Source organism: Leptinotarsa decemlineata, unplaced genomic scaffold, assembly GCF_025532065.1.
Source record: "Leptinotarsa decemlineata unplaced genomic scaffold, Ldec_3_MD MMD2_tig00026282_RagTag_RagTag, whole genome shotgun sequence".
Taxonomy (NCBI): domain Eukaryota; kingdom Metazoa; phylum Arthropoda; class Insecta; order Coleoptera; family Chrysomelidae; genus Leptinotarsa; species Leptinotarsa decemlineata.
In genome coordinates, this window is record NW_027412668.1 from 11,165,000 (window position 1) to 11,180,026 (window position 15,027).

At 35.5% G+C, this 15,027-nt stretch overlaps 1 protein-coding gene across 2 annotated transcripts in view; it reads left to right on the plus strand.

The window, feature by feature from the left end:
* Window positions 1-2,997: 2,997 nt before the first annotated feature.
* The window catches only part of HnRNP-K (Heterogeneous nuclear ribonucleoprotein K), a 128,461-nt gene continuing 116,431 nt past the window's right edge, over window positions 2,998-15,027 (plus strand). Inside the window, exons 1-2 of one of the 2 annotated variants that reach the window (XM_023161471.2) lie at window positions 2,998-3,199; window positions 12,286-12,320. The gene's annotated coding sequence lies outside the window, so the exon portion shown is untranslated. The remainder of the gene's footprint in view (window positions 3,200-12,285; window positions 12,321-15,027) is intronic. The other variant, XM_023161470.2, reaches the window with a different exon arrangement.

Genomic DNA, 15,027 nt, shown 5'->3' on the forward strand with positions numbered 1-15,027 from the left:
ACTGTCTTAAACAAATTTATTTTCAACAATATTCCACAAATCACAAACTAATTTATTCACAACACTTAGCAACTAACGCTTAATTTATTTCTACTATTTGAATTCCTTGTTTAACCGCTCGATTCACTTTCTAAACTCCCTCTTGGGTCGGGAAGCCGGGCTTATATAGATAACGGTTCTTTCTAGAAATATGTAGTCGGTTCGATACTCAACTAGAGTTTTACCGGCGGTTGCCGACTGCATTCCTTTTTTGGTGATGTCATGTGTTTGTTCGCTGGCCGGCATATCGGTCAGATTCGTTACTATATATCAAAACAATGCATTACCTTTTGTTTTTCTTTCATAGGTGTATAGAAAAATCCGCAAAAGCGTTAAATAGGTCTATCTTAAACAAATACTGATTTCAAAGTACAACATAATGGTCACATATTGTGCTGATTGGAAATATATTTAGACCGACACGATATTGATCCTCATCAAATAAATACGTCAGTTACCATAAGCAGCTCATGTACATCATAATGGGCTTGTTTCATGATTTTTGGTTTATAGTTTACTTGATAGAAATTTTAAATTGAAAAATAGTGTACGTTGTTTCATCTCTCTAAGTATCGTAGTTTTCCCGTAATTAATTATTAAAAATCGAATTTGGTAGGGTGGTGACGTCACGACCCTATTCCCGCTTCTTGTATCATTGACCAATAGGAACAATAGACATAATCAACATTGCCAAATCGTAAAATTTATAGAGGCTATAATTATCAATTTATTTATGGAAGTGTATATGAACCCGTTAACGTTTCAATTAATGAAAAATTCTACACATGAAATATAATGTATACGAAAAATCATGTTTGGAACTATGTTCTATATGTAAAATCAGTACACAAATTCGAAGGATCACAAAATATTTACCTAAACTATGACTTTACTCATTATTTAATAATATACAGTTATGAAAATCAAAAAATATAGCAAACTGGATTAAAGAATCATTTCAAATATTCAATTTATTCTACAATCCTCAATCTGTACAATTGCAATTTATTATGAAAAAAAAAAACAATTCCTACATACATACCTACCTACATACTAAATTCAAGCGTTATAGACTCGCTTGAGTAATCTGTTGAATCTTCCAAAACTTGAGAGACAAGTAAATGATAAAATTTAATGAAGTAAAATGAAAAGCATTTGATTTTTTTGCAAAAATATTAATTCATTTTCTTTCATACTTTCAGTTTTAACTCCTCTGTAGTGTATGCGACAATGTGCACGAGACAAGTCCATTGCTCTGAACACCATAAAATATAAATGAATATAATAGGAGTTATCGTAAAATTGAAGTTATCCGTCGACAAATGAAAATTGAAGCTGCCTCACACACAGAAATTTTCAATTGTGAGTTAAAGGGAGAAAAGTTTACTCAGTGTTCCACTTTTCTTCTTCTTATTTCTGAAATTGTAAAATTTACACATGCGCAGTTTGCACTTTGCAGAGTTTAATTTTGTTGTTCACTCATCCAATATTTTCAGTTACTCGTTTATTATACCGAAAGTTGATTTTTTAAAATTAGATGAGTTAAAACATAAAATAAGTAGTGGTACCGGAAAGTCTCGTGGTGGCCGTGGTAGTGAACGTCCATCCACAAAGAAGGTACGTGGATGCCATGTGCTGTCGTGGGGCTTCGTTTTGTGTTGTGTTGTTCTAGTCCTTGTAATAAATACTGAAATGTGTGAGAGTTTTTTAAAAAAAAGTGAAGTTTAAGGGCCCCATTATTCACACCGGTATCCAGGCCGGAGTGGTTCGGATAACCACGTTAAGGAGCCATATATGTGAATTCAAAAATCAGACGGTCTCCCGAAGAGAAGATGACCCAATAAATATAAATGTAATAAATCAAAAGGTCTCCTGATAAGGAGGCTACAGTAAAATGGCACATCGTTTTTTATTATGGAAAGTGTGACAAAAAAGGGGTGGCAGCATTGCTTCGAGCAAGACCGCTGCGCCCCCCCGATGAAGCTTCTGTCAATTTAATAGGAGGAGCCTGGACAAATGCGCCCGAGTGGGAAGCAACGTCCATAAAATTAGAGAGAGAGAGAAGTAGCGGTACAATTTCGAGGAGATATACAACGAGCATTTTAAATAAATTGATGAATGTAGCCGTAGATCTACATCTCCTACGTGGTAGGAGAACATCTTGGAAATTGAGAAACTTCCTATGTTTTTATAGCACTTGTATTGGTAACTAACGTTACTGCAGTTTCGCCCTACAATGACATTTTCAAACTGATACAATAAACTCCTTATAGGACGAAACTGCAGTAAGTTAGTTACAAATACAAGTGGTATAAAAACATAGAAAGTTTTATTTCTCAATTAACATTTTAAATATTTGTAATTGGACTCGGCATATGACAACGTATATACTTCTAGCCAACAGAGTCTTTTTTCCAACTTGAGCCTCTTTTGGATCAATCATACCGCAAATAACAACACTGATTAAAATTGGTTTTGTTTTACACAGTGAATCACTTTAAAGATTAAAGTATCATTTCTATTTAGTGTTGTCTTTATATAGCTAAGTACGTATCTATTTCAAAATCAAAATTGATAGTTGTGGACATACTTTTGTTTGAGTGAATTTTATCAAAGGTCATTAATATTAATAGCGACAAATCTAAGAATCAGTTGAATAATCAGTAACAATATTTAGCCCTCTTTGTGCCTGTCGAACTGATACAGTATATCAGTATTGGAAATGAAGTATATATTGTGAAAATTTATAATTATTATCATGAATATAATTATTATGTAGTTTACTGGGAAAGATGAAATTTTGAGAAATGCAACGGTGATGAAACTCGACCGCGATAGCCTCACTCAATATATTGAAACCGGCCCTGTTCATGCTAGTATCAAAACGCCGGTCGGACTGATATGATATGCTTAATTGTTTTTCGTTTGGCAACGTCGCATCAGTAATACAAACTCACTAAACTCTGTGAGAACGACTGCCACAACGTCGATTGGCTGCACGTTGTTGTAGACGCCGTCGACAAACTACCAACCGCATTTTATGCTGTTTGCTTCCCAATTTTATACACGCTCTAGTGCAGAATTGTGTGCGTTGGAAATTAGTGATTCCAAATTTGGATTTATTAGCCAGAGTTACGTGCCTTTGTGAAATCATTTACTCGTGAGTATTTCAGTTATTCCTAATATTTTCGACGTAGTTGTTTCTGTGCATATAGAAATAGACACGTGTGTGTGTGTGCCCGCGTAGCCATGATGGTTGCGTTTGTCGATTGTTTTGTGTAGTTTCTTGTGAGTTTTATAATTACATATAACAAAAAACAACGCTTTAAACTTTGACGTAAAGTTTTCTTTCGTTATGAAATGTCTATGTGTGTTTTGTCGAATACTAGTATTTATAGGTAGATAATCATTCGCCGGTAATTCTAGGCGGGCTTTTGCTGTAACTACCTAATACATTTGTACATGCCACCACTGAAGGTGGATTGAATTGCTGTGCACTTATAAATTGCTCTTCAAAACCATATATTTATACAGGGCGACTCGCATTAATTTGCGAAGTATTCACTGAAAATTTGATTTTCATTTTCTATCATTTTATCACTATCAATTCCAATCTCATTACACAAGTTTGTTTCTGAAAGACACTATGTACTTTAAAAAATATATAAGGCATGAGTGATCTAGTTAATTAGATGAGTTGTGCTATAAATGCAGAAAGGAATGAGGTAGCAATGGATTATGCATTCATAACACTGCAAACTATTTAAATACTCGATAGTTACTTCACGTTACAGCCTACAATCGTCATATTTTTCAAGATATACTCAAAAGTATACAGAGTTTGTGAAAATAAATGGCCTTTAGGTGGGGGTGAAAAATAATTTCAGCTGTCGTCTCTATTCCATTTATGAAACACCGGAAAATCCTAAAATTTCGTCGCATTATTTTCATTAGGTAATTAATTGGATTGATATCAAACCATACGGTATGATAATCTAAATATTTAATTTTGAACTGGCTCACAGAGGCGGACTTTTAAAACTTGTGCCTGATGTCTCCTGATATTGACCATTCGAAATGTTTTAAAGATTTGTAAATATTTAGTGGATTTTGAAGGGAAGAAATATACATTTTGAATTTGTGTGGTTGAGATTTAGAGTAATTGGTTAAATTTCGTTAATGGAATTGTTTTATAGTTTTCGTTTTAATCCATTAACGAAGTTTATTCTTCGATTCATTCAAAGTTTTTTTACGAGGAAGCTATACGTTCATATTCATATATTTCAGCAACGTCTCTCCAGGTATTTATAATAAAGTTCTGTTGTAGATAGTCTCACCATAGTTGAATAAACCACCTATAGCATAATACCTAGTGAGCTAAAATAATCACTGTTAAAATACTTTGAGATACTAAATATTTCGAATGGAATGTTCTCGTAGATTAATCACTTTTGCTTTCAACGGAAGATCTATTCAAAACAACAACTCTCAAGTCGAAGCGCAAGTTGAACGTGTTTTAACGTGTCCGTTAAAACAATAGCAAGCAACATGCAAGTAAAACAATTATTGATAGCAATCATGCTCGGCAACATCATGAAAAATTACTCGTAGAAATTATGTGAATGGCCTTGAATGACATTTTTAAAAGTGGGAAGTGTTGAGAATAATAATTGACCGAGATGATGGGTGGTAGTTAATACTGATCAACTACCTCAAAAGCGTTTGCCCTCAAAATAAAAAACGTTTGTAGAGATTTTTTCTGAAGGCTAACTATGAGAAATTAGTCTTGTTTCGGTTCCATAAGTTCACCCCGTATAACCTTTTATGTAACCGATTTCTGAAAACTCTTCCCTTTTTTATGACTTGTGGACAAGGGTATTAGCTTTACTTCGCCAGTAAAATAAAACACATTCAGAGACAACAAAATTCGGACCGAATTCGTGATCGAATGGAACTCGTAGTACCAAACGTTTCGTATGCTACTGCGTTAGACATCATCAGTGGTATGGGCGTTGACTGCCGACTGAAATTTGTTTGTTTCTTGTAATCTGTAAGAAAATGTTTGGTTTTGCCAGTAAACTCTTTCTGTCACTTGTCAAAGTCAATCACCGTTTCTTTTTTTACGAAAAATAATCTTCATCAGATGTGTCGTAAGCTAATCAGTGACGTCAGTTGACAGAGTTTACTATTTCGGTGAAATTAATCTGATGAAAAATAAAACTCGCGTATATTTACCAAACCACTTTGGTGTACTTGAGTTTTTTTAATCCTAAAATCTCAATTGTGAACAACCTTCAAGTAATTATTCTTGGTAAAAATAGCATTTGGAATCGTCAAAGAATTTACCGTTTCCGTTTGAAAATACCGTCTGCCATTCTCCATAAAGGAGATGACGCCTACTTGAATTGTCTGAATGAATCGAATGAAGTATTCTTATATTGTCAGTAACCTTGTCCATTCATATTGAGTGAGGAAGCTCATTCATTGTTTTTGATTGAAATATTCCGTTTTCATTATCTATTTGTTGGACCAGGTCATCGCCTCTTCAAAATTTGAATTATTTATTTTAGTACTAATGGAACAGTTATAATTATGAATACTATTTATAGAGAAATATTTGAATAGAATCGTCGAAAACGTTATTTCTATAGAAATGAAAACTCATAAGTATATTATTAGTAGAGATTGATTTTTGAGAAAGTTTTTGTCCTTCTACTTCTCAATCTTGATATAAAAAAATGTGGGAAATTTCCAAAGAAAGGAAGGAAGCAATCAATTTCAAAAATTAACCCTATACATGTGTAGATCATGCAAAGAAGTAACTTTCAGACACAAACTGGAAGGCTATTTTCATATAAACATTGAGTTATACGAAAAAAATACTTTCGAAACAAATACTTTTACATGAACGTTTATATTCCAAACATTCGTAATGGGATCGGATCAGATATCATTCACAGGATTCCTACACAATATAATTAATGAAAGAAGTAGTATTTCACTTACATGGAACACTGTCATCCCTACTGGTACCTTATAGGCTCTTCAGTAGCAAATAATTAAATGACACTTCATTCCTTTATAACAGTGGTGTGGTAAGACTTTGAAAAATGTTTTTTTCTATTTTTTTGTGAAAATTCGGTCTTGAAATTTAGTGTTCTAATTGACTTATCTAAAAAATCGAATACTTATATGTTTCATAAAGATATTTTCATTTTATTTGTATAAATGAAGTGGACTTAGAATTTTTGATGGAGTGTTGATCAGAAGCTTCAGAATATTCCCAGTCAAGATCACAAATACAAAAGAGCAGATATATATTAAATAATTCAAAATTATTAATCAACTATCAAGAAATGGGACCAGTACTCGTGAGAATAAAGTTTGAACACTATACTTTTTTATGGCATATTTAAGGAGTATTTTACAATGGGGTTTATTCGTGAATGATATCCCAAATGAGAATATCATTTAATTCCATAACAAGAAGCCACATTGAAGAAGCAAAAAAATATTGCATGTTTTTTTTTATTTTATTTTAGTTAGAATATCGAGTGATTAAAAATTAAAAATTCTTTATATGACTTTATTCCATGACTACTGTTACTCAAGCTCAATCAACTACTCTACAAACTGTCTTACAAATTGGGGCTATTTAAGTTTCCTTCTATTCTCATAATTTTGTTGGACGTTGCTTTCTACTCGAGCGCATTTGTCCAGGCTCCTCCTATCAAAGATGACAGGAGCTTTGCCGGGGAGAGGGGGGGTTGCGGTCTTGCTCGAAGCATTAACTTTTTGACGCTTTTTTATTGTCGGTTTCTGCTTGGAATGCCTTTTGATTTTTTCACATATATTTTTTGAGTCGCCTCCTCTTCGGGTGACCTTCAGTTTTTTAAATTCACATACATGGCCCCCTTTACGTGCTTATTCAAACCACCCCGGCCTGGATACCGGCGTGAATAAAGGGGGCCTTCACTTCACATTTTTGTCTAAACTTTCATATAAACTTCAACATCTTTTCACAATAGAGAATCACAACATAAATAGAAGCCCCGCCATAGCACGTGGCATCCGCGTACCTTCTTTGTGGACGGACGTTATCGGCGCGTCCGCCAACTACGACTGCCACCACGAAACTCAAAACAAATCTAATTTTGTACTTTTTGTATTAACGGAGATTTCTGCAAAAACATATGAGAACTTAATTGCACAGATTTTTATTATGAACAAAATGGTGACTCATTTTATCACATATTCCAGATATACAGGTCGTTTTTTTAGCTGATTCCACTATTGCTATCTCGGAAACGGTAAAACCTATAAGGTCGGTTATATTAGTCGAAAACTTTCTATTTTGGGAAACTAGAAAAATCTCTTTTCAGATCAGAATATCAGCGAAATATTCGCAAAAAACTAGAATTGTCGAATTCCGGTTTTTGGCTCTACCGCTTCCATTTCGTATGATAAATACTCTGAACAAATTTACAACTTGACGTTTCGTTCATTAGATTTCATCATCAACTTAATTTTTTCAAATGCAGTCCTTTATTTTTTGTCTTCGATTTTTGTAGCAACTTTAATAATAATTAGTGGGATCAGATGAAAAACGGCACGTATAAAAAAGGGGTTTTTGATCATTTATCTTTCATACCCTAATTTCCTTGAGCTCATCAAAGGTTATTTTCGTAAACTCACAGTTTGATGTTTCCCTTGAGAATTATGAAAGAAAAGTGCGTGATGAGAAGCAACTACCTTTGAACCTCTTTCACGAAATTCAAGTTAGGTATTCCAAATGTAAGCAATTAATATTCCCAACTCGTTAGCAATCTGTATACATTTCGAATTAAACCCGTGAAATAACCAAAATCTCGACCGAAATAGACTATTCGTATTAATGGACGAAGATGTAATCTGGAGTCCTTGAAATGACGATGATATAGTTGGAATTCGAGTCGCGCCCTCTAATTTGTTAGTATAACATTACGCGGTGGAATGAACTTGGATGGACGTAACGTGCTGAAACCAGTTTAGAGAAAAAGCGAAAACAAGCTAGACGAGTTGTCGGTTCGAAAAATTTTCCTAGTTGAAAAAATGGAATGTACAGGACGTTGCCAGTTATTCGGAAAAAATGGAAATGCCTTTGAGTGCTATTTTGCTTCCTAAGAAGTTTGAAATGTTTTTTTTTTGTTGCGGAGGCTTATTCAAATATCAAGAAAATTATATAGAGGTCATTGGCTCTGTATGAATCAACATTCAATATTTGAACTGAAACAGGATATCTCGTTTCGTGTTGGGAATTGATGAATTGAGTATGTAAATTGCGCTCATAAATTCTTCATTTCTTGAACACTCATTTTAATAATTTTGGTAATAGCGACACTGTTATTAATGTCTCTCACATGACTGGAAGAGTAAAAACTGGTACTGGCTATTTACGAGCTCAGATATAGGTATATTTAAATAAATTAGTTTAGTGGAATTTTCAATGCAATTTATAAAACATTCCCTAAAAATTTGACGATTTCAGTTAGGAAAATTATAAAAGATGTCACGTTGCAAATTATAAAAGATGTCACGTTGCCCTTTTTATGGCGTATTAAAATGTCGTTTTGAAACTATTTGAACAATTGTTTAATACATTAATGAAGTTGTCGCCAAAAAGACTGATTCATACCAGCTGAATATTTTTTCCGATCCATATAGAAGATAGAACTTGCGGTTTCTCGGAGACAATTTAAAAATTGACAAAGAGTTTTTTTATTCTATAACTTCTTACTCCTGGAAAAAATAAAACTAAATTGGCGAATTTCTTTCATTTTTATTATCTCTTGAACGAATTGGAAATTTCAAAAATTTTAAACGTCTTTTGAATAAGTTCGAGATGACCAGCTCTTTCATAACTTCAAAACACCTATTATCTTGGACACAGGGTATATAGTGTTCGTAAGTTTACTTCATCAATTTCTATTTTATTTCTTACAAAGCAGTTCTCCTCAAAATTAAATACACGTGTGCCAGCTTTTTTTAATCCTTGGGCAGTCCTGATATGCACTTTTTGGTATGTCCTTGAGATCTTTCAGCGATTCTGTTTTAATCTCATTCGTCGCAAAACGCCGTCCTTTCGTGGGTATCTTCAATCTTGGGAATAGGAAAAAATCGCGCGGGGGGGCAAATCTGTTGAACACGGTGGCTGAGGCATGATCACGGTGTTGTTATTATGATCCTTTTAAGCAAATCTGGGTCGCCGTTGACGTCATTCAACAACTCCTGAGCGATGCTCATGCGACGGTTTATTTGACCAAAATTCAGCGAATTTGCAACGAACTTTGCTGCCAGACGCTTCATGCCCGAAATTTCCGAAAAAAATGCATGGCATGAGCCAACCGATATGCCGGCATCCTCAGCAACTTTTCTGATAGTGCTTCGATGATTCTCCATAACAATGTTCTTCACTTTTTCAACACTTTCATCGGTAATTGATGTGCAGGGGCCTCCAATGCGAGCGTCGTCATTTACATCTTCTTGACCTATTTTTTTTTCTGTTAGTTTTCTCCTCTGTCGTTCAATATATTTTGGTATATATTGTAACAAATCTGAAGCCGCTTTTGACCCATACGCCAGCCGATTCATCGAATAAATGCATGACTCACCGCAAAAGAATGCAGTCTGAAACCGCCGGGAAAATTCCAGGCGAGTACCGAACAGACTACAGAATTCTACAATGGACCTTTACCGATATATAAGGCCGGCTCTTGTCCAGAGAGGGCAGTTGAATTCAGAAAGTGGATCGAGCTGTTAAACAAGGAATTCAAATAGTGGAGATAAATTAAGCGTTAGTTGCTAAGTGTTGTAAATAAATTAGTTTGTGATAGTGAAACTTTGTTGGAAATAAATTTGTTTAAGACAGTTAATTTGTAATTTGACACAATATTATGTTTTTATGTACTTTGAGTTTCATGCATAGAATCATGCATGAAACTCAAAGTATGGTTGGTTAAAATTCGTTAAAATTCGTTTTCAGTTAAACAGCTGTCGCCTCCATATGAACGACCTAAGAATTAACAAGGTCTTACCTTTCAACATACGATTCCTAGTTCATTATGTGTTATATGAGAATCATTATAGTTGTTTAGCGCATGGATGATTCTTTGTCGTATCGCCCTGATTTAATTAATAAAATAATCCTCGAAAGGTAAAGGTATCTTTCAGTGAGTACAATAATCAACTATTTTACAAAAACTAATTATTAAATATCCGATCTAAGGACAGACAAATATATTAACTCTACTTTGTGAATAAAAACATGCAGCTTTATGAATAGCCAGCATTCATTTTCATTTCCTTAGTGACATAAATGTAATGAATAAAATTAAATGACATTATAATATTGTAATAATGATACAGATTTGTAATTGACATTCAGCTTCTGTGGTTGAAGCTAAATAAATATATTAAAAAAAAACTATACATCGAGACATTCCAGGTTTTTAAGGCTAAAGAATTCCGAGTGTGTTACAGATTTTCTCCTCTTTGATGCAATTAACTTTATAATATTTATATGAGTGAGTTATATTTTGAGTATTACTCAACTGGTATTTGCAACTCGTGTTCCCTTGATGATTTTGTTTTTTCAATACCTCACTATTTGATAATTGCAATTAACAAAAATTCGGCAATTACGATAGTGTTCACCAAAATGTATTATATGAAAATAAAATTGCTTAACGTCAATGATGTTGTAATCGCCCGCAGCAAAAAAATGGTAATTTAGCGAAGTTTGCGTTTTCTAAAAATATAATTCATTTGAAAATTATTATTCTACATTCGGGGCTTCAGCAGGAATTATTTATAGTTTATGTTTGGTGTTATAAACAGCAAGGTCAAGTAAAAGTAATATTTCATAATTTACCTGTCGTGAAGACTGGGACGATTGAATATAACACCACATAGTGTTTTTTTATACTTTGATGGATATAGCCGTAAGGGACCATAATGAAATGTGTATATATGTAGAAATTTTTCATTTAAATTGAATGATGATATCATCAATTACGTCGTTTTCGAATTCCTCTGGATGATCAGGAATTAGAAAGATTTGAGGCAGGTATGCTGAGAACGAATTAAAGGATTGAAGGTCTAGTCTGAGTTGTTATCGTAAGGTTAGTTTTTAATAATGAAATATCAGCTTCATCGGACCAGTAGCTGTTATTGGCATCGCTTCAGGCTTTGCCGAACAAAGATTGAACACGTGGATGGCAAGAAGATTTATGGACTTCTGGCAGACTCTTCCAGGATTAGTTCACTCCAAGCCGTTTATTCACCCTTCGAAGTTTGATACCAAACAGTTGTTGGACTGCAGTAGGGATGCCCTACGATGTCTTACAGGCCTTCTTACAGGTCACTGTCATTTGAATCATATGCAGAGACTCGGACTGTCTCGGAAGACAGTGTATGTCGCCTCTGTTTGGAAAATGATGAAACTGCAGAGCACATACTTTGTGCCTTCCCCGCTGGGGACCGAATCAGTCTTTTAGAGTTCAGCAGGTCCGTACTCTTACCATGTGACCTGAAAGAACACACACCATAGAAATAAATTTGATTCGTTAAGAAGCTGGGTTTATTTGGTCGAGTGAGAATAGGTGTGCGCCACAATAAACCCTTGCGGGTTACGATAGACGGTCGAATAGACCTACTCACTTTTGACCTAACCCAACCTCATAAACACCACACGATATAATCGCAAAAACCTTAAAATAACCATCCGCAATAACTCGGTTGAGCTCATCATGTTGATTTTCAAAAGAATTAATTGTTTACTAGTTTTTGAGTCGATCACTTATTTCCAAAATCTATTCAATTTTCGCAGTAAAGCGAAACTTTATACATCAGGCTGCTTGTAATTTCTGGCTTTGATTGCAACCTGAAGAAAATCTTGCTTGAGTTTTTGTTTTCGAATGTTGGCAATATTGGTAAAATGAGAAGGTCACTGTGTTAGATTGGAATAGTAGATTCCCGGTATATATACAAGATTGATTTTTAAGGAAATTGCTGTTATTGTATAGGATAATAGTGTGTGTAATGTTGGAACTAATTTTTTAAATGCGTTCACAAAAAGAGTCATAAGTTCATATTCGTTAACATTGGGAATCTGTACTGCGGCATCTTGAGCCGCTTTGGAATTTTACTCATAAACTGGCTGAATATCACAGAAAAATACTCTTATTAATTTTAACTTTTTTTTTTCAGGTAAGTCGAGACTTGACATACCCTACTTGTGTTGTGTAAGTACCGCATTTTACTTCTGGACATTGTCAGTATTCTAAGCATTCAGCAATGTAGTATTTATTATATCTAACTGAAAGCCGTTAACAATGAATTGTTCGTGTTTTGATACTTTTTTTGTCAGATATTGAGTGAAGTTGAGTGATGAAACTGCAAACTCTGGCTTAGAATAAATCCAATTCAAGCACTTTTCCCAATTACCAGAAAAGCAATACTCTTCTCAAAAAGTCTTGAACACTTCAAGACTTTTTTATTGCTTTTCTGGTGGTAGGAAAAGTGCCTCTTTTGGAGAAAGATCAGTATTTCATCACTTGACTGTAGACATTAATTTTACCGCATATTTTTTCAAGCTGCTTCGGCAACATAGTTATAGTGAATCATTGTTTCTCCTTTAAAAAATTCTTCATGGTGATATCTGTGAAAGGAACCTGCTACTCATACATTCCAACCTATATATTACATTATTTGTTATCAAAATATCAGCTTTGCTAAAATGAGTCCGGTGGATCTGGGGCTACCAACCTAGACCCAGAATGTTATGGACTGCCCAGAAAGTTCTCAAAATCCAGAGATCAAGAACCAGTGATCGTAGCAACAGCTCGTGAAGGAAAGGTCAATATTTTGGCTTGAATATTCACCAAGGATTCACCCTTGAACCACAAAGGAAATGCACCTCCTTAAATATTCACAGATACCTTATTGACAAGAGATTGAGTCCGATTGGAGAACAGGCAGACTAAGCTTAGTCGTCCATTGAAACCGCATTCGGTCGAAAACTCATTTGTTCGTAATACAGCCGAACAACAGACTGCCGACAATATAACCGAAAGACCGTCTATCGGAGCCGACGTTCGGCCGTCAGTTACCAGTTGAATGTCCCGAGCTACGGGCTATTAAAATGGATGTGGAGAAATTATTATTTGATACCCGTGTAAAGAAACAGGGCAAAAAAATACTGTATCTATCTGATTTTTGCAGAAAGGTGTCGCCTTGGTTAGTTTCACCATTTACATACCAAGCTCTAGTTGTTAGACTGTTCGGCCGAATGAGACCGAAAAATCCCATTTCTATCGGGTTGGACCGGCGCGGCGGACGGCCGAACAGTAGTGTCCAGCGGCCGAGCTCCGATGGTTTCTCTTGTAAAGCTTGTCCGGCACAGCACGGCACGTCCCGTCAAAATACGGATAGGATTGGAACAATGGAAATGGATGGAACAGCGCCACTAGCCCGGCACGGCACAGCCAAGATCGTCCGCCGCCGGAAAGGATTTCAGCTCTTCGATCTGAAATACTGGAAACATTTCTTCTCGTGTTCTATCAGATTGTTGAAAAGATGATGAATCTCTCCCAGATTTGCCCTCTTTTGATAAACGGGATGGACCGACAACATTCTTTTTTGTGACTATTTTCCTTGAAATCGAACAAACAGCACCTTCAGTAAGCTGGTTGTCGCTTGACAAGTGGGCGATGCTACCACCCGTCGCCATCGGGCGACGGACAGCGCCGTGCTGTGCTGTGCCGGACAAGTGAGCGACAAGCTTTATGGGATCGTTGTACGGCCGAAGAGTGTTCGGCCGAAAACGGTTCCAGTGTACGGTCGGTCTAATCCTTGACGTCAAAACTATTATGTCTGTGTAGGTTTTCAGTGTCACAAAATTCAAAATATTGATTTCAATTACATATTTTAATTAATTCACTTACTACCGTAGCTTGCTAATTGCTAACGCTTTTTAGCTTGTGCCGAATCGCTGTTTGAACTGATATCAATCTGAATCTAATCTGATCTTTGTGCGACTTCGACGGGATAACTAGTCGTTCTTGATGCTTTCCAGCGAAATGATTTCTCGGAAAACGGTTGTTAAACGCATCTGTGATATAAGCGGATTGTTGCTGTGTTCTCAATTCCATCAAAGCAACAGTTCGTATTTATTATCAGAGATGTCGAGATGTCAGCTATATCGAGAGATAATGAAAATACCCGACAGACACTTTGGATATATTTGAAACAATCGTCTATGTGCTCTTCTAGGAGTTCTCGAAAACATGTCTATCGGCCAATTCTGTAACGCATAATGACGAACCAATTTTCGTCTAAAATGATTCTCTCTAAACATTTCAACTCGTTATAACTTTGGTAACGATTGACAGAAAATGCGTTCGAAAATTGGACTAGAAATAGTTAAGTCAACAAAAGAATTCGAGTAAATGTGTGACATTTGTGAATTAAAAGGACAGTGTCGGAGACTTGCTTTCAAAAACAACTCTTTTTGAGTCATCTGAAGGAACAATTCGTTCAGGCGAGTCTCAACTCCCTACACTGTAGGTTAATGGACTGCCACCCATCAGAAAACAACTACTCCCCTGGCTAATACCACGAAGGGCGTTGGATTATATCCGACAGGTGTCAGTGCAGGATCCTTCATTGAAATTATTCCTGCATATGCTGTTGGTGGCGATACAACTGCCGAAATAGATTTTCAATTATTGGGACACACTTGCAGACCGGTTTCGGGATGTTTGGCCAGTGTGTTCCAATAATTGGCAATCTTTTACGCCAACAGCCTATGCAGGGATAACTTCAGTGAAGAATCTTGCACTGACACCTGTCGGATATAATCCAACGCCCTTCGTGATATTAGCCAGGGGAGTAGTTGTTTTCTGATAGGTGTCAGTCCATTAACCTACAGTGTAGGGAGAGACTGGCCTG